Source organism: Lutra lutra, chromosome 4, assembly GCF_902655055.1.
Source record: "Lutra lutra chromosome 4, mLutLut1.2, whole genome shotgun sequence".
Lineage (NCBI taxonomy): Eukaryota > Metazoa > Chordata > Mammalia > Carnivora > Mustelidae > Lutra > Lutra lutra.
Window position 1 is genome coordinate 127,774,942 of NC_062281.1, and position 25,203 is coordinate 127,800,144.

The following is a 25,203-nucleotide window of genomic DNA, read 5'->3' on the forward strand; positions in this document are numbered from 1 at the left end:
AAATGAGTTTTCTTACATCTGATGGCCCATTAATTGACCGCTCTATAGAACATTTTCCAGGCCATTTTTGATTCTTGGATGGTGCACAAATTAATATTATATATTTTAATAATCATTTACTTTGATCTATAGCAAAAAAAATACAACTAACATATCAAACCCATGGCCTTATGGGTAGCATAGAGAACATACATTTTTCTTATAGAATGCCATTAAGTGAAATCATTGTCAATTGAAAGAAAAATGAGTAAATAACATTTACTTATTACTGATAGTAGTAGATATGACAAACTTACGGAGTATTTTGTGACTCTCTGGAATCTGGAAAGCACTGCAAAATAAAGGATTCTGAGGCTGCATCTTACTCATATAGAAAAGGTTGTGATAGACTGATGATGTCTGCCACAGACACTGGAAGGTTTACAAAAAATACACTTGCCAGCACTGTGTCATGTCTGGAGTCTCACCTTTCTTTTACCCTGGCAATCCAGTGCAGAGAATTTCTAATTCGAATATCTTACCTCAGCTGCTCTATTGGAGCTGGATAGCCTATGTTAATGCTGCTAGGTACAAGTGTGGGAAACATACATATATTTCTGCCTTTGCCGGGAATCTATCAGCTCCTATTATTCCAGAAGTTGAACTGACACTCATTTAATTATCCCAACTGTTACAAACACTGCCTCGAATTACTAGCTACTAGCAGAAGAACAAAGATCTTGAAAGAGTCATCAGTGTTATCGCTGTAAGTGTGTGAACAGAAAAGGTAACATTCCCATCTCTGGAGTCCACGACACCTGAAGACATTGTACGCTCAAAATTTTAATTTTGGTTAAAAAAGTCAATAGATTGTTAGAACCCTGAAAATAGGATTATGGAATGGGAGAAACTTTGGGGGCAACTAAATTTTTTATGGGAACTGAATAATTAAAAACTATTTCTATAGCTATTCTCCTGGGTGGTGACTGGGTTTATGACTCTAGGCACACAATACTGGGATTGAAACATTAGGTCCAATTCTACAGAGACAAGTATTTTATTTACTTACTTGTGTATAATTTATACCCCACCTGCTTCCAAAACATATGTTACACCAAAGAATAAAAGTAATAATAATGAACATTTGATTGGTTTTGGAAGCGCAGTAACAAGGTATATTAATTAATTATACTTAGTATTTCCATGCCATTTAGTTTGGCTAGGACCATCCAAAGACTACCACAGCTTAATGGATCCTAGGGCACCATCCGAATAAAATGGTCGATTGAAATGCTTAAAGTTAAAACAAACAGACAAACAACAGCAAAACCCTCAGAGCTGATTAATCCAGTTAGCATGTCTACACTGATTCAATCACTCTACAATTTCATATATATATATTTGTACCTGGGAAGAAGCATGTGTAGACAAATAGTTTACGAACTCAAAGGGTTAAAATAGGGTTTTGTGGAGGAGGGGTGAGTATCTATTCAAAAGATCAGAAGCTCCCCTCCATTCAGTGGCCGTCTAGTTTCTTATTGTGGTCTAACCTATTTACGAGAATAAAATCAGCCACAGCTATTCCCATTTTGAAAGACAAGAGCTTAGTTTCCTAATGCTCATTACTCAATGTAGAAATCCATTTCTCTCTTTGCTGTCTCTTTAGGAAATCTTTGTTTAATAATGCTCAGTAAATTAGGCCTCCATAGGCTTGCCTTCATCCCACCCTGCCAGCTTCTTTTCCTTTTTGTACCTCGGTAAAATATCTGCTTAGAGTCTCTGATTTGAAATGTTAATTAAGGTGGGCCTGGCCTCAGGTTACAGTGTACATCCCTTTTTACATGCAAAGGGATATGCTAACTAGGTTACTTGGAATCTGGGGGCCAGGAAGGAGGCTTCCAGAAGACAACAAAAGTCCATGAAGAAGGGGGCACTTCTCAGCAACTCTGGAAACCATCGGTAAGGTAGTGTTGGCTAAAATGAGTTAATGTAGTAGTAGTACACAGAAGGGTCTGCTGTTGATTGTGGCCACTTTTTTTTTTTTCCTTTTGCAATCTCTTAATGTTGAGTTTATATCCAGTTAACATAGATGTAATATGATTGAATTAGATATTCAAAAAAGCCAGATATCAGAGTAATCCTAGCTACTAATTTCAAACAGTTAACTAACATTGAATCTACTTGAATTCAAGACAATGATCTCAAGATTTTCAGGTTCCTGAGTGTGTTATTTATTTCAATTCTTCAGGGCCACTCTGAGAACCTCAAAAAGATGCCTGTATTACACTGAAAAGAGAGCGTCTGTTTCTCTGTGTGTTGTGATTCTGAGTGTGTGGGCATGAATGGGTGTGTGTGAAAATAGTGTGTCTGAGGTGTGAAAGCATTTCATAGCCAGCTCTAGCAAGCTGGAGTTAGAAAGGCAAAATCTACATTTGAAAGCAAGGACACCGCAAATGTTAACTTTAAATCATGTAAGATGTAGCACAAAGAAATAAATTAATATTGTTGTGTAAAAAGTACCCTAAATTAGCCTCCAGAGACATGAATTGCAAAATAAATGCAAAAGTTACACCTTTAATTACTGTGGTGGAACCTTTGAGATTTTGAGACATTTATTTGTATAAATCACTTTCATAGTTATTATGGAAAGTCTTTTCCAAGTCTTTTGATTATAACGTTGTAGATGAGAAATCCTAGTTTCATTATTCTCATACTTGAGATGTTTAAAGTTCTCCTGTCTGTTAGCATTACACTTTTCCTCTGCAGAGCTGTAGAGGACAGTCATTCCAGCACACGCAAAAAGAAAATATTTAGTAAGAAGCATTTTCTCTTAGAGGTCAGTCTTAACTCCCCCTTCTCCCTCCCCCTTCTCCCCGCCCCCCCCCCCCCCCCCCAGTGAAACAGTCTTTCCTCCTTGCTTTATAGCAGGAGTTCATTGTGTGTGAACTATACGGCCTCTAATAGCCATAGATGCCATGGAATCATTCGGTTTTTGAATATAGCAGTCAGTCATGGATTTTAGTTTCTCTCCTCAGTTCTCGAAGGTTGACTAGTTCCCCCCTTCATGTTAAAGTCATTAAGGATAAAACATTTAAGCGAGTTGAATAATTGGTATTTGGGCAAATGTCTGAACAAAAGATAGGATAAAATACCCAGTAACAGAGGAGAGATTGTGTTTTGTCCTGTCCACAGCTGCCCCCGCAAACCTGTGCCCTTTATTAAGAATAAAGTAAATAAATAAGATGTGTGTGTTGGGAGGAGGTGGGGAAGGTTTTCCTAAAGATGAAGGAAAGCTCAGATGGTTATAACATACTGGCAGGTGTTCCATTATACCAACCTCCTCCAAATGCTATTCGAAAAATCCATTTGGTTTAAATGTGAAGTTTCAGTCCACAACCAGGAAAAAGAGCCCCTTTCTGGAATGTAGTTAATGTTTCATTTTAAAGAAAGAATAACTAGAAATGTAAGTTTAGGTTTTCGATGCCTCGAGAACCGCAAACTAATTTCTGATTGAGATTTAGAATTATTTTCTTTGAAAGTCTTTTAAAAATATTTTTCTCTTCCTACTGCATTATTTAACTGATAGCATGCTTTACAGAGCTAGAATGATTCTTAGCTTTACTTCTGAGGTATCACGGATAATGGGAGAGCATTCTTTTGACCCAGCCAGGGGAAAAAAATTAAGCAGAGTCTAATTAGCTTGTGACTATTTGGCACTATCTCATACTATTCTCCAAAAATTGAAATACAGTAAATTTAAGGAAACAGACAAAAATCCTGGAGTTATCCTCCCTTTCATTCATTGAAAGATATCATGTCAGCATTACTTTGTAAAATACCAGGAGTCAAAGTCAAAATAATTTCACCTGATATTTCGCAAAGTCAGTCATGACAATTGTCTTCAACTCTGTACGTCAGCACTATTCTCAGCTTTCTTCTCAGCAGTTACAGGAAAATCTCATTCTAAAGTAGGCCACATTACTGGAATGTACACCCTTACTTTCCCCTCCGTGGTTTACATGGACTCCTTAGGCTCTTAACTTCCCCAGTTGCTGCTAATAATGATAGAGCCAGACTACTCCACTTCACAAAAAATATTTAAATAAAGTTTCTTCAAGCACAAATGAGATGCAGCATATTTACATTTTTATTTGATGAAGCCTGTTCCTGCTATCTTTGTTCTTAATTTGGTCTCAAAAGAATTAGCAGTAAGAGGAAAAATAGTCTGTAAATATGTATGAAATCAAATATAGAGGGTAAGCTAAAAGGTATTGACTGCCAACAGAGCTTAGCGGCAGGAGGCAAAATTTTCTCCATAGTTTTCTTCTTGGCTGGAAACACATTGCCTTCTATCTAGATTATTTAATCCTCAAAATGCACATCAAAGCTTCTCATCGGGTGGTGCATGTCTTTATAGGCAGTTGAATGTCAAAGATCTAGCTTAAAGATTTTTGAAAAATGTAAAAACATAATAGATCCCAGATAATAACACAGCAGTGGAGCTTCTGTCCTATTCCTGCCGGCAAAGTCCCAGCATCACAGGCTGTGGCTAATCTCTGTGGCAGGGAGAAGAGCACATTCTGCTGCTGACAATGTGTGACAGCTCTCCAACCGCTAGCAACGAGATGCTTAAACCGGGTTCCAGACCAAAATTAGCTTGTTGCCAATCCCAATCTCACTCCACACCTGTGGCTGAGGAGAACTCAGAGCCATCAATGCGGTCCTGCTCTCATGCCCAATTAGGCAGTGGAACAACTTATGCAAAAATGTGGCAGAGGCATTTTCTGCCCTTCTAATGCAGAGCAAGATGCCGGCTTCTGCACCAGCACTCCCCTTTCAGGATTCATTTTTCAATCTTTGGCAAGGACAAATTGCTTGTAATGATTACATCAACTCCTTTAAATGATTATATCATTGTGAGTTGAGTTTAAAAGCCCTTTAACACATTTATTTTGCACTTCAAAAGTTGGCTTTTGTCTTGGAGAGACAGGGAAGCATATGGAAAGAGACAAAAGCCCCTATATTAGTTGGACGACCCCATACACGGGGGACTGTGGGGTTTAGAAGGTCATATGCTAGGTGTAATAGAAACTGCCTGAAATCGTCCCATATTGGGCTCAGAGTGGTATTCGTTTATATTGAAGATGTTGAGATAAAGGAGGGCTAAGCCTTCGCCTTCTTATTGAAAGATGTTGCACGAGGCTAAGTCGGAGTCAACATTTCATCCCCATCATCATCATCCTGTATCTCTCTGCCTCTTAACGGAAAATGGCTGGATGGTTGTTCACATTAGGAATTTTTCTCTAGTTTGTAGTTGGCCCACAGAATACTCTCTTACATATTTTTAAAGTAGAGAAAGGAAAATTAGCATCTCTGCGGAATGCCAGCTATCAAGCACCTCCCCTTAATTATGCTACCCCAAATCCCTTCCATAATCTGCCTGGCAACTAGACACTTCCAGCTATCTCCGGGGAGAGATCATTATAGTGTATTAATTCAAGACTCCTAGTGATCTGGGGCACCGTAACACCATGCAGCAGTTGTAGTAAATGCATTATTTAAGTCTGTAAAAGTATTTGGGGATGGGTTTTGGCATGAAGACACTACACAAAATAAAGTTTTATTTTATTAACAGAAGCGTGGGAGAAATGGGCCATGACGTTCCAGGTGCACTATTAAGTACGGCTCCACATTTTGGCCAACTATCGCTTTTTTTCTCCCCCATTTTCCTCACGTGGCTGCCTAACTGCCTCCTAACCCTTAGCAGGAGAGGAAAACAAGCCCTTTTGGAGGCCCCTCCAAAACATCCGTGTTTTGGATGCTGTGGTGACATATAGCCACAGTATTTCCGAGATGCTGTATTCTTTCTCCCTCTGAAAATTACTATACAAAGACAGAGGGAAGAAGAACGGTTAGGAAGTTGTGTATATGACAGACATCAACATTGTCACACTAGTGGCTATTTGCATCTCTGCCCAGCTTGAAAATGTTGTCTGTTGTGCCAACACAGCTTCCTTACTTGTAAAAAATGCTTCTCTCTGTTGGAGGGCTCAGAAAGATATTCTTCGTACAAAATCCCCTTAGAGAAGCTCCAATCCCTTTGGGGCAAATTCTGCCGGTGTATGGCGGCGATGAACTGTCATTGGTTCCTCCTTGGTCTGTGAGATTGGGACCCGTAGAAATGGCTGTGACCGTTACTTTTCTCTTTGGGGATTTGCCCTTTTTTTCATTTGGTTGGAGATTGAGACTGAGCTTTGTTACAGAGAATTATCCTGTGGCAGTGGGTTGGGGAGATAAGTCTTTGTTGAGACATAAAACACATACAGACAAAAGTGTGAAAAATTGAAATGACAAGGTTGCTGGGGTGTTGTTTCTTAAGTTTGGTCAAATGTTCAGACATAGGAAGTAAGGTACTCTGGCTCATTGCTGTGTATTCGAGTGAATTCGGTGTTCCCAGAGGGGAATTACTGTATGATTGTATCATAGGCACATATGCCAAGAACTAATACAGTATCCAGTTGTTACCTTGTCTCAGTGTCTAGAATTAACCACTGCCTGTTTCCATTTTGGTGTGATAGTGAAGTTAGATGGCTGCCATCTTACAAGAAGCTGGACAGAGGAATCAAATGAAAGTCAAGTTTCTTCGTATCTGTTTTCATAATTACACGATTCTGTTCTGTGTAGTTAATACACATCACCATCTGTAGAGATGCTATATGAAGAACAGAGATTATATTTGCCTCATTTATTTTGTTTATCCTCATTTGAATCAAAAAAGACGTGGATTTTTAGGCCGCAGTTTTAAGGTCTCTGAAGTCCACATGAAATGAATTCAGTTGCTGTGCGGAATGTGTTAAATACTAAAATACTACAACACCACCAACAGAAACAATTTTTAAAAAGCAACATCCTCAATCTTAGAAAGAGAGCCTTATTTGGTATCTACTTTACCTATCTTACAGGTTTTTAGAAGTAGAACCTCTTAAGGAATGTAATTTACCTTCCAGAAATAGTTCAGAAAGTTGTGATTTTATTCTGCCTTCCTAACCTCTGAATAACTTTGTTTTCTTCATAAACGTGTGATTTGAATCCCGTTTATTGTGATTTCCAGATTCTGTCAGTTTTAAGACCCAATATCAATAAGTGCAATGGATGAAACATTTTTTTATCTGGTATATCTTACAGAAGGGTTTTCGAAAAAAATAAGGTTAACATACAGCAACTATTCTGGAAACCCAGAATTCTGTTTTAACAGAAAAATTCAAATGCAAATCTGGTGAACAGCAAATAAAAAATTAAACGGAAAATTATAAACTGACACAAGACACTGAAACAGTTTCTTTTGCGTTTGATGCAAATCATCAGATTACGTTGAAATACTATTGAACACAAGGACTTCTTAGTAGAAATGTAAGACCGGCACATAAAAATAGCTATAAAGGTCAAAGTAAGGCATATTATTGCACTAACATTTTGTGATAAATTTTAGTTTTTTGTATAACCTTTGTGCTCTTAAATTTATACAAATTTTGTATTTTTTTAATGGAGAGAAATTACATTTAAAACTTTTTTTTTTCTTTTTCCAAAACTGATGTTGTGAAATCTAAGAAGACCTAGGTTCTCATCCTCTCTTTGTTCCTAATTTGCTAAGTACTAACGCTAATAACTGTTAACCTCTCCAGACCTAGGTGTTTTCTTCTTTAACATGAGAAGATTAAAATTAGATTTTCTAATCTTTTCTATTACTATAGTCTATGACTCTCTTCTCTATTTTTTTTCTTTTTTTTTGTCATTTCCAGGCTATCTTTTGGAAAGGATATTGTCACCTTAAATCCCAGCATTGAAGATTCGGCAGTCTATTGTATTTTTAGTCTCTTATTTACTCACCTAATCAAATAACATTTCAGTGTTACCAAGTCACCTCAAAGTGGTCTGAAGAGAAAAGTTCTAGACCAATTATACTTGGTGTCAGAAAAAGAAAAATGAGACATTTATCGCTTCCCTGTGTGTTCTAAGGGTTATCATTAATTTTATATCATGATATCCGTTTCAAAATATGCTGAATCACTAACAAAGTAACTTTTTGTGACATTTAAGCTGAATAATTAAAAGTTACGGTAAATCTTCGTTTAAGACTCTTAAATTTCCCTCTAAGACTTTTGTTATATATTTTAAATCATTATCTAGTTACATATTCTGTATTTTACTTTGCGTTTATATATAGCTGGCTGAACATGAAAAATGAGTGAAATCAATAAGCCAAACAAACCAGAGAAATAAAAACCATTCACTCTCGATTGAGCAATATTGATTATTGAGGAATTGCTATTAAGCTCTCTGCTAAAAACGAGTAATTTAAGGAATTCATATTTGTTATATCTCAAGTCTTTAACATGCATTATCTAATTCACAAGGAAACCTCATGAGGTAGTATTGATATTCCATGATTCAGATGAGTTAACTAAAATCCAAAGAGGTTAAAATTACCTCAGCTAAGGAGGTTCCCAGCATGTACTCATGACTGGTGCTCTGGGTCACTTGTCTTTATCTCAACCTCATATAGTTTTAAAGGGTCTGCATTGACTGAAGTAGATAGGACATGCCCGATTCTCTAAAATAAAAGATTTTAGTTCTCTGATACAGATCTGGATAAATTTTAGGAAGTAAAAGGAAGGAGACATTTGGGTAGGTTTTGGGGGTTTTTGTTTAGTTTTGGGGTTTTTTTTTGTTGTTGTTGTTGTTCATTCGCTTGTTTTTAGCAGAGGGAGGCATTTTTAAAGTTCAAAATAGATACCTACTGCCTTGGGAAAATCTCATTGTTAGTTAAAAGCTACCCCGCAATATAACTTGCTCCATTTCCAAGTGCGCCAATAGGACCAGGCGATGTGGACGGATACCGGCTGGAGTGGACTCCTGTGAGCCTGCCTGCCGCCTGATTATGCCGGCAACAGGAGTTCTAGCTGCTTCTCTTACCACTTGGCGACATTTGCTAGTTCTTGGCCAGGATGGTAGACTCAAGTTGTGCCCGGAATTTGTGTCATGAGAGATAATCCGAGGATGCCCTACAGTGGGGTTAGCTGGCAAGATTAAAATGTTCCTCCTTTCTTCCAGTTCACTTAGTTGCGTTTTCATGAATCTGTTAGAGAACCACACAGTTTTTTCCCATTAAACCAGAAGGCCCTTTGAAACAGTGTTTTTTCCTTTATGTTTCTCATTGGCACAGTTCCTGTGAAACTTCCTTGTTCTTTTTGGACAATTACCCAAAATCAAATTAATTACTCATGGGAACCTTCTCTTCTATAATTCTGAGGCCTCGCATGATTCTTCTATTTTGTTGCTTTATGATAAATTTAAATTAAGCAAAGAAATAAACATTGAATTGCCCATATCTCTATTTGGTGTAATATTCTTCTTTTATTACTAGATAGAAATGGATTGTTACGCTATTAATGTTTCCTTTTCTTAGCCACTGAAAGTTAATGTTCAGTTCTTCTCCCGTTCGGATATTTTGCAAAGATGTGTAGAAGCTTCATTCCTGGTCATAACTTACCATCTCAGAGGGCAAGTTTTAGTCTTGTGCTGTGTCAGAATGAGCTTGGGTGGGAGGGTGAGGACAGGCAGGCTACACTGAGACAAGACCTTGACTTCAGCCTTTCCACCTAGACTTAACATTGAGCTGGAGCTGAGAAACCCGATTCGCCTCGAATGAGGAGCATGCGAGTACAATCCTTTGGTGTTCAGCATTAATTATGAGGGGGACAGTATCACTTCCTTTTTTCCTTGTACTTCAAGCATGATGAAACAACAGACGTTCACATAAAAGTAGGTGGTAGAAATATTAGGTCTCCTGCAAATTAGTCACATTTGAAATATGGTCAAATCACTTTTATGGTAGTATGTTTCTTGCTTTAAATGATATCTTCTTGCTTCAAACACAGAATTCAATGGATATAACACCATTACATCTAAAAATGACAATGCCTTGCTTCCTTTCTGACACATTTATCTTAAGTAAGAATGAACTGACCTACCTATGCAAATTCTTATGGACTCTACTGCTATATTCATATTGACCAGAGATACAAATAAATCAATAACGAGGACAGCGTAGGTGGATTTGTAGGAAAGATGATCTTATTGTGAATAGAAGAGCTGATGAGAAACAATATAGCTTAAGCCACTTGTACCAGGGGAAACAGTTTAAAAAAAGTTGCTAACTAATCAGGATGGATTCTTAAAAAGAAATGAAATTATAACTAGAAAGAGTATAGAACCTCTGTGAAGCTTCAGACGGTACAGCTGGCTGGAGAATGTACAGTCCCCTGAGACTGAGGATAAAAACCCATAAATGCACCCTCCCAAGTCTTTTCTCCTGACCTCATGCCAAGGTTAAGATAGAAGATTTTTTTCTATGACTTTGAAGCAGAGTTAAGGCGAAAGAATTTGATAAAAACAGATAAGTGGGGGCCTTTCCCATTACTCAAGGGAAGAACCCGAGTAAAGAGGCCAACTTCTGTCACCCCCGTGTTCTCCCATCTGCGTCTCGAGTTTGTGCTGTGATTATGTTGCGGACACCTTTAACTCCTGCAATTACGTATGCAAATCAGTGAATCCGGCCTGCGACACAGAAAGGGTAAAATGCTAGGGCAGGCTGGAGCTTCTCCTGTTTGGTTTGCACAGGCATTCCTCTGAGCGGCCCCATCCGCTGCCCTTGTCGAAAATAACTGCCAGAAAAAAGTAGCAGAAATTTGTGAAAAACAAAAAGATTGCTGCTAATGTCCCATAGATGTTAAAGACTATTTGGTAACATCACCGTGAGGCTGTCCGAGCGTGATGCACCACACAGGGGACACATTTCATTTCACTCAGGATGCTGTGCTCAACAGTAAAGCCCTAGCAGAAGAAGGACGCATTTTTTACTGCGTTCTGAACTGTATTTGTCACCTTTATTTTCCCTTCTCAGCTGTTTTCATTCTGTTCTTCTGCAACAGTAATAATTATGACAGTCACAATTTTTTTTTTTTTAAGTTCACTAAAAGGAAGCTTTAATGATCTAAAGCGCTGAGAAGATTTATATATTCTTTCAGGTTCTAAAAGTCTCCCTTAAAAAAAGCAAAACAAACAAACAAAAAAAACTGGCCCCTATTCCAGCTTCTAAAAATGTGTTTCTGTAAATTATGTGATACTCTTCCCCAGGCTTTCACATGGACTTGATGGAAGGTCACGGATACATGTTCCTTCGAAGGCTCCTGCCTGCCTGCGTTCAGGACTGCTGCCGCCTACCACCCCACCCCGCCTCAGGAAATGCTTGCACATTCTTTGAGCTAATTCATTAAATCAGTCTTTATATTAGCAACATAATATGTTGCACAAACTCGAGATGGCCAGGTCATTAGTCCTAAAACAAATGACACGCATCTTAACATGTAAATTTAGAAGCACACACTGAAATGTTAAGATGCAGGTTGTAACAGAAAGCAAGCAGATGTCTAATGTGGAGACGGAAGAAAAAGGCAGCCCTTACTAGTAGGGGAAAGTAAGGTAAGCCTTTCTTCCTGTGTTGTTTCATGAGGAGGATGCCGCCTCCACATGGAGACAAGACAACAACAAAATGCACTGAAAAGGCTCAGGGTGTGTACACATAGGTGTGTATTGTCATTCTGGCCAGGAACTCAGCCAGACTGGTACCCTACAGATGCTGCGGGAGATCTCTTTATCCCTGCCAATGATCTATTTTGTTTTCGAGATTTTGAAGCCTAAGCAGTAAACAGTCTACACACTGACCAAGGTGTTGATTTTTATTGTGTGACTCCTGCCAAAGAGGAAGGCTCCCTAACATTTCCTAAGGGTGGAGACCAAGTGTAACAAGAAGAAACAGGGGCACGTGGAAAGCAAGATGGCTAGACAGGTGAAGCAAAGGAGAGCCAACTTTAAAAAAAGAAAAGGGACAGTAAAAACAAAAGAAAAGAAAAGAAAAAAGAAAAAAAGAACAAAAAGTCTGGGTTTAAACCAGTTTCTCTTTTCAAAGGAGATCGGTGATTTCAGCACTTGAGTGAGCATCAAGCCCCGTGAGAGAAACACACTGACTGCCTTTAATTGTTAACCCTCCGTTACAGGAGTCTTTGTCATAAAACTAAAAGCTGTTTGACTTAAAGCACAATCTTTGCACATGAGATTGCACAGGTTGTGATGAGCCTGGAGACTTAATTACTTTCTTGCTTCAACTAAGGGGGATCCTCCAGGTCAGGCTTATGGCATATTGATGGGAAATAAAAGAAACCTCACAAAAAATTAGCCTCCAGTGTTCTGGTTGCCCAGACACCTAGGAAAGCTTGATCTTTGTTTCTACTTTTCATAATTTCTTACTATTCAGGAGCAATATATTTACCATGCACACCAATGCTGAGTAGGAGGGAAGGAAAAAAAAAAAAAAAAAAACGAGTAACACGAAAGGTTAGTCAGCTTAAAATAACGGTGCTAAAATAATTTTCTGGAAAGAACCTCACCCCTCAAAAAACAAACAAACAAACAAAAAAATAAAACAAAAATACCAGAAAAACCCTGCTTTAAATCAGTGACCATACTCCCTAAAGTTAGAATATTACTTATTAAATGTGTTTTCTTATGGAGGGCTGAATTTGCAGTTGCTTGTCTGCAGTTGCAAATAGAAATCTTGTCTCTTCTATTTAGTTTTTGTGTTCCTTGGGGTGAGTTCGGGCAATTGCTTAGTCATAAAAGTGACCTGTTCAGCAAAGGCTCATTTTATACTGTTGGTGTGGTTTTATTTCGCTAAATATGGAATAAATTTGGAGCCCAAAAAACACGTTCTTTGCAAAAATAATTACACAGTTCTAAGTGCAAAAACTCAAGACAAAGGATACGGCTGGAAGTGAATTCTGGAGAGATAATGGATGGATGTTGATTTCACTAAGGGAAAACAGCCCAGAGTCAGTGTCCCTATGGCTGTACTATGTCCATCACGCTCCCTTTATCTATGGCCAGATTCAGTCTGATCAGCTTCTGCAGCATTTCTGTGTATTCTGAAGGAAGAGGCAGCATGTCAAGGCCTTGTCATCTCTGGTCAGGAGAGTAGTTTGTCAGGAGAGTTTGGAACTATAAAAGCATCAGTAACTCATTAGAATATTTGTTGTTTCTTTTTGACAAAAGAGGCAAGTGTCTGTCAAGAAAAATCTGGGGTTTCCTTGCCTTCCCTAAGGAACTTGGAGTCGGCCTTGAATAGCCGTAGACTCTAGAAACCTTGTGTGCAAAACAGATGTATTGATTCCTGGAGAATCTTGTTATTCGTGACATGCAACAGTGTAAGTCAACATGACTTCACCTATTTGTTGCCATGTGTGAAACAGAACGTGCAACTTTCATTAGCGAGGAGCACATTATATGCCCGGGCTTTACGGAAGGTCTCACTGGAAACCCACGGAGGCACAAATCCACACATAATAATTCAGCAAGAGACATCACCTGCTTAACGGGGAGCTCTCTAAATGGTTAAATATCGATGTATTGGTTAAATGTTTTAAATTTTTTTCCAGAGCTAAAAATGCATACTCATGCTTGTAAACAAACAAATCAGTTGCTTAAGGGTTATAAGAAATTTAAATGCAAACAGCCCTTTGTAATGATGCCCCAGAGACTGACATCGTAGTCAATTTCTTGAGAATGCATCATTGTAAACTTAGTTTTTGCTTCTGGTTTCCCTAGTAACTGGAACAACATATTGTTCGGGACATAAAATAATATCCTATTTCAGCCACTGAGAATCTTGAACTAAAATGTAATTGATTTTGCATGAGGTACAGGATTATCGTGTCCTCCCCATTTCGTTCAGTGAGGTGTTTATTACAGCACAAAACGAAGGTACTCAGAAATATTTTTCAGACCAGCCATTTTGTTTCTAATCATCTCATTGTGAGAATACTAAAATTGCTAACCGTGTGGAATGTTATCTATACCTTTAAGAAGGACATATTATTAAACAGAATTATGCCATTGATAGGTATTTCCCAAACATACTGGGATAATGTTTATTTCTCTTATCCTCACATGCAGAAAGCAGCTTAATCTCAAAATATCTACATTATTGTTAAATAATAGTGATGCTTGTTTTGTGCAACCCATATGTAATTCAAAATGTAGCCATGTAGATATTCTAAAGTGAGTAGATGATGGAAAGTCTGGTATTTAGTACAATGCTTCAGTCTGAAATTTTCTGACAAAGAGTCGGAAAATTTTATTTTAATTTAGTTTCTGCAGCTGGCCTGCTGTACTGCCGGAGGCAAATTATTAGATCTCTAGTGTCTCAATATCCTTATCTATAAAATGGGAATCATAACACCTACATCACGGGGGTATTATACGGATAATTACTTGATGTGTGCAAAGAGCTCTGAAGATAAAATATGCCAAATCTTATGATTGTTTTAAACCACACACATAGCAGTGTGTTATAGGCATAAATTAGAGAGTAGTTTAATGAGCTTAGAAAATTGGAGGCCCCAGCTTTAAGAGAGGAGTATCTGGAGACTTAGCAAAGCTCTGTCTGTTTTACTGTTTGCAAATAGCATTTCCTAGAATCATATGGCAAGAACAAAACTGTTGAGTGATTGATTTTTGATGATATCCTTCCTAGAAATACTGTGTTCCCAAGGAGGTGATAATATTATGCTCTGGGCACCTCTGCTCCAGTGAAATTTGTTTGTAGATTTTTTTTTTCTTCACCCCATTGGGAAATTGACCTCCTTCCTGACTGCTCTGTGGGAGATGTGGGGTTCTACAGGAGAGTTTCCAGATGGAACTGCTGCCTTCCATAATACCTTGTTAACTTCTTTGCCAGCAGAGGCTCAGTCTCCTGTCACACCAGCCACTGACTGCTTTTTTTTTTTTTTTTTTTTTTTTTTAATAAAGTGGCAGCTTGTAGGAGTTTTCTGGTCTATGCCAAAGGAAACACCCTGGATATTAGGAGTGGTTTTGCTAATGTATTCCCTTATTCAACAAATATTGAAAGTCTGCTATGAAGCAGCTAATATTTGAGGCATGTAGGGATTATAAAGATGTGTTACATCATGGTACTCACCCCTCAGCTCTTTCCCAGCACAGCGGGGGCAGGTTACCTGCGTCCACTGAACCACTGTATGATGTGGAGAGCGCAGATGTCATAAATATCGTACAGAGCGCTCTAATTGTTCTGCGACTGGCTAAGATGATCAAAGATGAATTCTAAGATCAATGTCATTTAAACTGGGCTACATGGAATAGGAAGAATTTCAAAAGCTAGTGAGAAGAAAGAGAAAAAGGAAAGGTTATAAAAAATACAACACATTAGTGTATTTTTGAGACAGAAAAGGAAGACAATTTTGATCTCAAACAATCCAGTTTGCTGATAATATCAGGTATGTGGAAGAGAGTAGCAGGAGATAAGGGGCGAAAAAGTTCTTTCTGGAACGTCATTTCCCATGAATTTTGTGATTGGTAGTAATATATTGAATTATTTATTGATTGAGGTCACTTCATTCTCCCTCCCTCCAAGTCCACCCTGAAAAGGCACCACTTTCTACATGATCCTTGTTCATTAAACATTTGTTGAGTGAAAGCAGGCAAGGACCAGGTTGTGGAGAGACTTCATGCCACACTATGGGGTACGGATTTGCCCAGGGAATGTCACGGAGTTACCAGCAGTCCCTCCTAGAAGGGAAGAAGGGAAATAGGATGTAGGGAGAGGTGGAACCTCAAAGTAGGAAAACCAGTCATGATTTTGTTGTTGTTTTTGTCAAAGGATGGATTAGAGGCTCTAAGCCAAGATGATGATGACTGGATGGAAAACATGAGGCTTTACCGTAATACATGTTTCCCATCCAGTCATCATCATCTTGCTCTCCACATCTTACATGGCACCGCACTCCACAACAGCACAGCCTTACAGGAAATTGGGTTCTCTGGGCAGCTGGGTGGCTCAGTCGGCTTAGTGTCTGCCTTGGGCTCAGGTCATGATCCCAGGTCCTGGGATCAAGTCCCACATCGGACTCCCTGCTCAGCTGGAAGCCTGCTTCTCCCTCTGCTTGCGATTCCCCCTGCTTGCGTGCTCTCCCTCTCTCTTTCTCTCTCTGTCAAATAAATACAATTTTTTCAAAAAAGAAACAGAAACTGGGTTTTTGTGGGCAGGAACTGATTTGGTTGGATACACAGAAGTTCAGTGATAAATATGTTGAGTATGAAATACTATTGGAACATGGAGGTGGGAGTGTCTGACAGATCTCTGAAAATAGACTAAATCAAGAGAAAATTAAGAAATGGAGATAGTAGGTTTCAGTGCCATCTGTAGAGGGCTAATGCTGGAAAACCATTCGTGTAGAGAGAGACCACGGAGAGACAGAAGGACAAAGGAGCCAAGAGAAAGCTTGATATTTAAGAGATGGAATAAGAAACAGAACCAGGTAAGAGTAGATCCAAGTATTATCTATCAGAGATTCGAGAACAGAACAGGCATAGAATTTGAAAGGCTTAGACTGTCAAAATGGACAGGCTGATAGCAAAGCAAAAGCACAAGTAGGAAGAGACTTCAGAAGAGTCACTGAGTGTGATGAAAGTTCATTATTGGTATGTAAGGGTTTCCTTTGAGCCATTAGTATTGATATCTGACATTAAGTGATTAAAGAGTGAAAGAATGAGCATTGAAGAAGTGAATGCAATAATTGTAAACCATTCCCTTCAAGAGTGAGCAGGGACTGGTATAAAAGAACAGGAGAATCATCTGAGAAAGCTGTTGGCAGACACAACTGCAAGTCTGTCGCTGTTAGAGCTGCTGCCCGAGATGCACCATGCGCCACAGCTGTGTATCTATTTCCGATATGGAAATAGAAGGCTCTCCTGTCTGGTTGCATAGAACCCTGTCATAATTACTCCGACTTCATGATTTCTATGTTTTTGATAGACACAAGCTCTTTCATAAACTCTCTCGTGTCCTTGTTCAGAACAGAGTAGTAGTAAAAGGAAGCACATTTCTGACTCTGTTGCTCATGTTCATGTTCTCACAGAATGGTAAAATTTTTTTTTAAATGTAAATTAATCTAGATATCAAGACAACTGACAAATCTAACATCAAACTCTCTGAAGAGAATAAGGTAACATTATACGATTTTCTGGACTGTTGTTATATAATCGACAGTCGCATTCTAGTCACCTTTCAATATACAGGTTTCCTCCACTATCCGAAAGCAGCGTTCCTATGAAAATTTTGCCAAGTTGAAATGGTGTAAAGCAAAGAAGCAATTACATTAATTTGTATGGAAACATTTTTGAGCATTAAAAACATTTTTTTTTTTAAAGCAATCTCTCTTAGGTTTTTCTGATGCCTTAGGATACACTTTGCTAACAGATGCACAAAGTAAATCGACAGAAAACACAGAAGCTCACAGACACAATTCAAAGCTATGGAGGCTTGATGTGGGGCTGCTGAGTGTCCTTCCTGGGGAAGGAGCTTAATGGGGTCACTCTAGCTGCTCAGGGTACCTGCTGCCGCATGGAAGTTCACTATAAAACAGTCCCGAATGCTAATTTTAGTTTTGCATTTTATTTTATTTTGTATTTTATTTTAATCTATTTGACAGAAAGAGATACAGTGAGAGAGGGAACACAAGCAGGGGGAGAGGGCAAGGGAGAAGCAGACTCCGCACAGAGCAGGGAGCCCAATGTGGGGTTCAATTCCAGCACTCTGGGATCACAACCTGAGCCAAAGGCAGACACCTAACAACTGAGCCACCCAGGTGCCCGGGGTTTTGCCTTTTTAAAATCAAAAGTGAAAATTCTCTTTGGATTTATTTTGGTTAGAAAAAACATGGGTCCTTCGTAAAAGGGCAGTTGTCTCTGCAAAAAAAAAAAAAAAAAAGAGGTCCTTCCTAGGTCCTTCATAAAAATAAAATGTGAACTTTAGAAGAGCAGAGTGTACCTGCATGATGTTTTTATACTATTGGATAGCAGTTCTCCAAGGAGCTTCTGTGTTTTTGCATATCTTACCAGTGAGGCACTGGATGCTTATTGAACAGTCTTAGAAAGAGATAGTGTACCTCTTCAAAGTAAAAGGCAGGTTTGCCTTCAGCCTTGGAAGACATCGTGTCTCCTGCTGGGGCAAAGCGCGGTCCTGCTTACTGATCATTCTCTTGTAATATCAACCATTGGGGGTGCCGAAGTTCTTGGCCCTCTTCACCTTGCCCTGAAGAAATGGGGGTTCAAGCAACTGATGCAAAAATGGTCATACCCTGACTATGGCTATTACTGTAATTAACAAACTGCACTTTGTCTCTGATCCAGGAGTCCCGTGTCTTCCCCTCATACTCATGAAAAAATGGCAGGTGTACAGACTACCTCCCAAGTAGTATAAATCTGAGAGTCTTCCTAGTTTTTGCATATACATTAGTAACACTAATAACGTGAATGATGAGGTTCAAAAAATTGATAGCAAGTATTGAATACCTAACATGTCAGATTCAATGAATATTTTCAATAAATTAAATAAATATTTATTTAGCATCGATAGTAAGCCACGGATTATCCTGGCCTGGGTGTTAGGATGTGGTAGGCAAAACAAACATGCATCTTTCTCTCAAAGAATCCATGGGCCATTGAATCTTCACAATGGCACTGTGAGGCAGGAATATCCCTCTTTAAAAACTGAGAGAACTAGAGGTCAGCAAGATTAAATAACTTATCCAAGGTCCTGGCAGTCTCTGGTTGGGCCAGAATTTGAAACCACATCCAAACTGAATAGGTCAGTTTTCTCTTTACTATACCACAAAATGTATTATTTAAAATTTTATTTTCTAACTTACCTTTGAATAAATATTATTTTAAACTTATAATTTGTAGATCCTCTTACATATATCTGGCCCTTAGATAATATCTAAATAAATTGTTTTTAAATGGAATCTTTAGCAGTTACATAACTGTTTTAGTCAAAATAATTCACTTGCTTGGAACAGCCTTCTCAAAATATTTTGTCTACCATTCCCCCCTTCCCCATTTAAACCCCTCTTCCTCTGTATTTTCTCCGATCAATATTGGAAATTATGGGCTTTGAATTTTTTTTTAATTGGTGTTGAGATGGGTTTATACTGTATTAACACAGTAATTGTGTTAATAAGAAAGAATATTGTTAAGCAGCAGAATATTAATTATTGTTAATGATAAAGAAAGAATATTGTTAAGCAGCTTGATGGACAGGTCCGCAATTGAATTAGCAGTTTATTTTGTGTACTTTTACTCAGCATGTTTCCTGCTCTCAATTCCTAATGTCCTACAGGGATGCAAAAAGAAAGGCAGTATTGCTCAGTAATAAAGATCGTAGGCTCCGAAGCCAGAAGCCATGCAGCATACCCACTCAACTTGTGATTTGGGTGAATTTCTTTTCTATTCCTCAATTTTCTTTGGAAATTTGAATAACAGCATTACCTGTGGATAAGGCTGTTACATGGTTTCATTAATTTAATGAGCTCAGTGCACCTAGCACAGTGCCTGATATATGGTATACGACAAATGTTAGCAGGACCTGTGACATCATACCAGGTCCTCGCCAAATAAACATCTCCATTAAATCTGTAGTCTTCTAAAGTTCTAGTTGGTCACAGTAGTTTTGCTCTGAACTCTGTGCTCCAAAGCAACGGCCCTTGACTTCTCAGACTTTTTCTAAGCATAGGGTAGGCATGCCAGTTCAAAAATGACGATGCCTACCTTGTAAAAGTAAATGTCACCGGCCTCCACTGTGAGCATTTAAGCCAGGTGAGTGGTCTGAAAGAGAATAAGGAATCAGAAATTTTGTCTCCTATTCCCAGCTCCATTACTGACTTACTAGGGCAGAATAAACAAATCACAAATAAATAAATAAACAAATCACTTAACCTTTCTGGATTTCAGTTTCGGCAGAACGAGAGTGATAAGCTTTTACTTTCTTTCTAAGGGCTTTGAAATCATTGGCTGGAAGGTGCTACAGGAGTGACAAGTGTTATTCACTTTGCAGTATTTTGGTCTTACTTGTGCATACTCTGAATGTTTGCTTTTCATCTTGGGAATTAAATACTTCTTTCACATTGATATGTGGTAACTGCAAAATTGGTGAAATTCGCCAGCTCCTCAGATAAAATCAGAGGACAAAGAAGTCAGGCAGTTAATTATGTGAAAGAATAGATTAGGGGAGGGAAGAACAGCTTCAACAGAAATCTCTCGGATTGTGGTCCCAAGTTCAGGGTTACAACTTTGGAAGGTGAAACAGGGAGGGTGGAGGTTATAGAGATAAAAGGGGAACATTTGTCTGTGTTCTGCAGCCATGCTCTCCCTGTCCTCTGCCCACACTTCTAGGTTCTTGCCTCCTTGGCCTGCACAGTGTGCAACCACTTCAATCAGATCCGAGCTGCTATGTTTTGTATTTTTTAAGTAATCGCTATTGCCTGATAGGTCTCAAAACCCTATTGTATTTCAAAAGCCATATTCTTTGCCTATTAATTTCCTCGTTTATTTATTTTTTGTAAACTCACTTTTGAAAGTGTAAACGGCACAACCTTTTATATTTTGTACACAGACACACATACATAAATTTTTTGTTGTTGTTTGTAAGGGTGTTAGAGGAGTTAAATAAGTCCTTAGTATTTTGTTATTAGTCACCATTATTATTCTTATTCTCTTAATTATTTTTAAATGATGAACACTTGTATATTTTTGATAAATTATTGGAAGATGTGAAGCATACCATTTTTGCTCCTGTTCATAAAGCAGACACAAAAGAGTTACGGTTTGTTGGCCAAATAAGATTTGCTACACTCCTCATAAATCTTTTATTTATGTGTTTTTGTAGGAAATCAATATTACATTGGTGTAAAATACAGATAAAATACAGTTCACCATACATTTTATAAAACAGGCTTTACTGGAAGTACTTTCAGGATACATTTTAATGTGTCACATTTTTATTGGAATGTAGGATTCTATTTTCATCTATATGTGAATATCTCTTTTCCTTGGAATGTGCAAACTCCAAACTTGTTTTTATTATGTACATATATATGTACATATATTATTATGTACATAATACAAACAAAAATAGATGCACTTTTTCTTCAACATTTGCTCTGCTTGAATTGTTGAATTTTTGTCATATAACTATTGTCTTAAGAAAGCCCTGTAGACGCTATCAATAAGCTACAGACACGATAACATATACTCAAGTATTGTACATATATTAATATTCTTTGAAGAAAATCTTACAGTCCTCTTGAATCTAAATATATTTTTTATATAAACCATTTAAATATAATGATTAACAGTCTGCTGTATTCACTCTTCAGGACACGAGATGTAGTATTTTCCTAATTACATAGACCAGGGTAGGAGAATATGACTGTAGAAGAAGTTTAAGCCATTTGTATTTATTCAATGCTGCCTTCAGAACATTAACTACAAAACTCAGGCCTGCTGTATTGAATGCTGAGGAATTTGATTACAAGGGTAGTAGACTCTGCCAATCTTGGCTTGAGACAGCAGACTCAACTAATTGTCTATCAGCAGTGATTTAGCTGCATCATCCGTCTACAATCTTGCTATTGATGGGAGCATTTAAAATCTGATGAAAATTACTGTTTAATAATCAAGACTTGGAAAACCCACCTGGCAGATGCTTTCTTTCTTTTAGTTTTTTTCCCTACTCATTTTTTTAAGGAAGATAAAAGTCAACTTTCCCAAACTTAAAATACAAACTTTGTAAAAAAAATAAATAAATATATATATATATATATATATATATATATATATATATATGTATTTCAAAAACTAGTTTTGCAAGTATTTTATCAAAGACAGGCCTAAATTTTGTTTTCTGTTGCTGTTCTTTTGCTTTGCCTTCTGGTTTCCGTGAGTGCCCTTGAGCCTCCATTTTGTAACCACTTTTAGTAGGGAAGATGGCGGTTCAGTGATTAGGGTGTATTTAGGACACCAGAAGCTGTCTTTTGATTGCTGCTCTGCTTCTCTCTGGGTCTAAGTTCTGTGGCAGAATGCTTAGTGGAGGCGGTGCCTTAAAATAGTAGCCCAATGCAATACACCCAATATATTACATAAATTTAAGTATGATGAATCTGATATATTTTTTAGAAAGATGATTCGTGCAGCAGAGATTCTACCACTTAAAACAAATCTAATGTGTCCCAAAATAGCGTATTTCATTATCTGTTCAAGAAGAAGAAAAATATTTCACATTTAGAGGAGAGGATGAAGACCTTCCAAAATAGTACATAATAAATAAGGGTGTGTGGATAAGGTGAGTACAAAATCAATCACCTCCTGGTTGCCAGGTTTGATGAAACAGATATTTAATAATTTGGGACATTTATACTCACTCACCACTCACGTGAGCTTTGCAAAGAGCTTCCTTAAAATTAGTATGGCATTTCTGTAAGTAGACAGTTCAAGGCGCAGAAGGAGTTCCTTAAACAGTCCTTCGTTTCTCCCTGAAGCAGAATTTGCAGTGAGCGTATGTAGCAGTCCGTATTCCTGCGTGAATACCAATTGGTGTCATTAGGTGCCCGGAGCCTCGAGTTGCATTTTCGAGGCATGATTTTCTGCTGGAGCAGACTCACACATACCGGTCTCAGATCTTCACTGTGGGTTTCATAGTTTGATAGTGCATAAGTGATTGGTTTTGTTCTGGGAGCTTCCCTGGGATTCTTATCACTTGGAGAAAGAGATGATACTGAAGCGTTTTTGTTTTTTGGGTTTTTATTTTTTCCCTGCTGGACTGGACTTCCGAGGATCCCTTATAGATGGATATGAAGAATCAGTAGAAATAGCAATGTAGAAAGGAGGTGGGAACACAGGAGCAAAAAGGAGATTCTGAGATGTCATTCCAGGTATTCAAAGGAGTAATCAGGATGAATTATTCCCAGTGACAGAGAACCATAAGTTAATGGACTTCTGAGCCTATCAGGGTGTGTTTCCATTCCATTTGTCACTGGTGAATATGTTTGTATGGTCTCCGAACTTTGAAATGAATGATGACACAGGGTTAGAGTGAGGTCTGTATTTGAGTTCCTAACTTTCTACTATTCTGTAGCTATGAAAGACAAATCACTTTCCTTAAATTTACCCCATATTTCCTATTTCTGTGTGATAATATGTCCTGTTTTTCTATGAGATAATACATCTAAAAATGCTATGTAAATGGTAAAATGCTACATAAATATAGTTAGAATTACTATGTGATTGCTTAGTTCCTAGGAAGCCACACACAGTTTTATTTTCACTTTCTAATACATTTTAATTGCCTTTATAACTTCCTATGTACTTTTATGGGAGGTACTGATTGAAAAAGTGTAAGAAGTTAATCTTTGATCAAACAGCTTCTTGGAATGAGAAAGGTACAAATGGCAGATTTTAGAATTTGGGAAACTAAGTAAATTCTTTGCCTGATGAAAATACAGTAGCCTAATTATATGTCTTAAAACAGTTGAGAGAAGAAACCTATATAGAGAATAGCCATGTTAACTTTTTAAATGGCCATTTTCCCCAATAGATGTATTTTTTAAATAATATGTTTACGTCCTAGAGGATACTGTTTGCTCAAATTGCAACTTTTTTCAAAAAGGCCAAATTGCAGTTTTTAGCTAGCCTTAGGTCAAACAAAGTTATCAGTATGTAGCAGATAATTGTTTTAAGTTGTCAACTGAGAGGCAGCTATCAAATTTACTGTCAATCACCCACCTGATTTCGATCAAGAGAATCCTTATCCTTTTCAATGCCTTGTTTTGATATTTTATGTAACTTAGGATACTGATGAGAGAATTACGTGAATGATAACAACCATGTTTTAACATATATTCATATTCTTTATTCCAAAGGTGATAGAGTCTGATACAAATTCTGAATTCCTCAGATTTAGTATTCAACCATTCCCCCCCACCCCATGCTATCGTTATACCAAGTAAGTTGTGTATTTTAAAAATGCCAGAATCCTATTTTTATTTGGTTTCCATGCCCTTGTTATAAATTACATATTGGCCATCATATGACTATCTCTAAAATTCTTCAAAATTGAAGGTGATAATTAAGAGATTATGATGCAGGATTTCCAATTTCCTTTAGAACTGGCTCATATTTTTAAAAAAATTTTTTTTTTCAAAGTTTTTCAAAAATTTTTGACTTTTTACATTTAAGGCAACCTAGGGTATTTTGAGGAAATCTACTTTCCACTATTATTTCCTTCATCATTAAATATGTCCAGATATTTAGATCTGGACAAAGAAGTAAAGTGCATGGTCATTTGAATTTTAAACTGAAATTGAATCTTGTTATCAGTGAGAAAATAGAAGAACATTTGAAAGGTAGTAAATTTGCTATATCTTAAAACATGTCCGTAAGAAAAATTTTTGATGAATAAAATGTTAATTATGAAACTTGGTTGTAATAGCTACAAGTTAATTATTATGACATGAATTGGATATCAGCAGGAACCTGGGATAATTGATGTCAGATGAATGTGGAAACTCCCTAGGATGAGCTCAGTCCCAGATGAAGTGACGATTAGAAAAATATAAAAGCTGTTGTGATGCATGTACTTGTCCCCGAATGAAAGCGGATTAATTCCAAAAGTTGACATTAAGTCAGTGGGGGAAAAAAATCTATAAAGATCTTTTCACAAAACTTTGAATGGAAGCAGGCTATTTCTCTTCTTAAGGTATGAAGAATGCCATTTGTTTGGGTGGATATTTTGCTACTATTCATTAAAGGGTCCATTGAGTCTTACAGTCTCCACCTTCCTCCTCCTGTAATTGTTTCATATCCCAAGATACAAAGAGTAATTTGTTCTTTTGTTTTTTTATTGTCTTCTCTTTGTATGAAAGTGGGAGCATATGCATTTTAGATTCTTTTGTTTCATTACACGCCAAATTAGCAGCAATTCCACTAGCTTGGTTTTGATATTTCATTAATTCTAGAATAGCAGTGTGTAACTGAATGGGGCACCAAAATGCAGGAGGCAAAGCCAAATCTCCCTCCTGCTTTTGTTCTCAACATTTGAGCCATTAGCTGTGGAAGGAAAAATCTCCATTGAATTGAAACCGGAGATTTTTTAGCTCTCTATTTATCCAGTCCCATTTACAAAATCTTTATTGATTCACTGTCAGAGATTTGTTCCTATGCTTATAGTTCCAATAGACAAATGGACAGAGGTTATATATA

General features: G+C 37.6%; 1 long non-coding RNA gene across 1 annotated transcript in view; it reads left to right on the forward strand.

Moving 5' to 3' along the window:
- The first annotated feature begins 1,888 nt into the window (after window positions 1-1,888).
- The window catches only part of LOC125099259 (uncharacterized), a 34,906-nt gene continuing 11,591 nt past the window's right edge, over window positions 1,889-25,203 (forward strand). The window contains exon 1 of the long non-coding RNA XR_007127071.1: window positions 1,889-1,943. This is a non-coding gene — a long non-coding RNA (uncharacterized LOC125099259). The remainder of the gene's footprint in view (window positions 1,944-25,203) is intronic.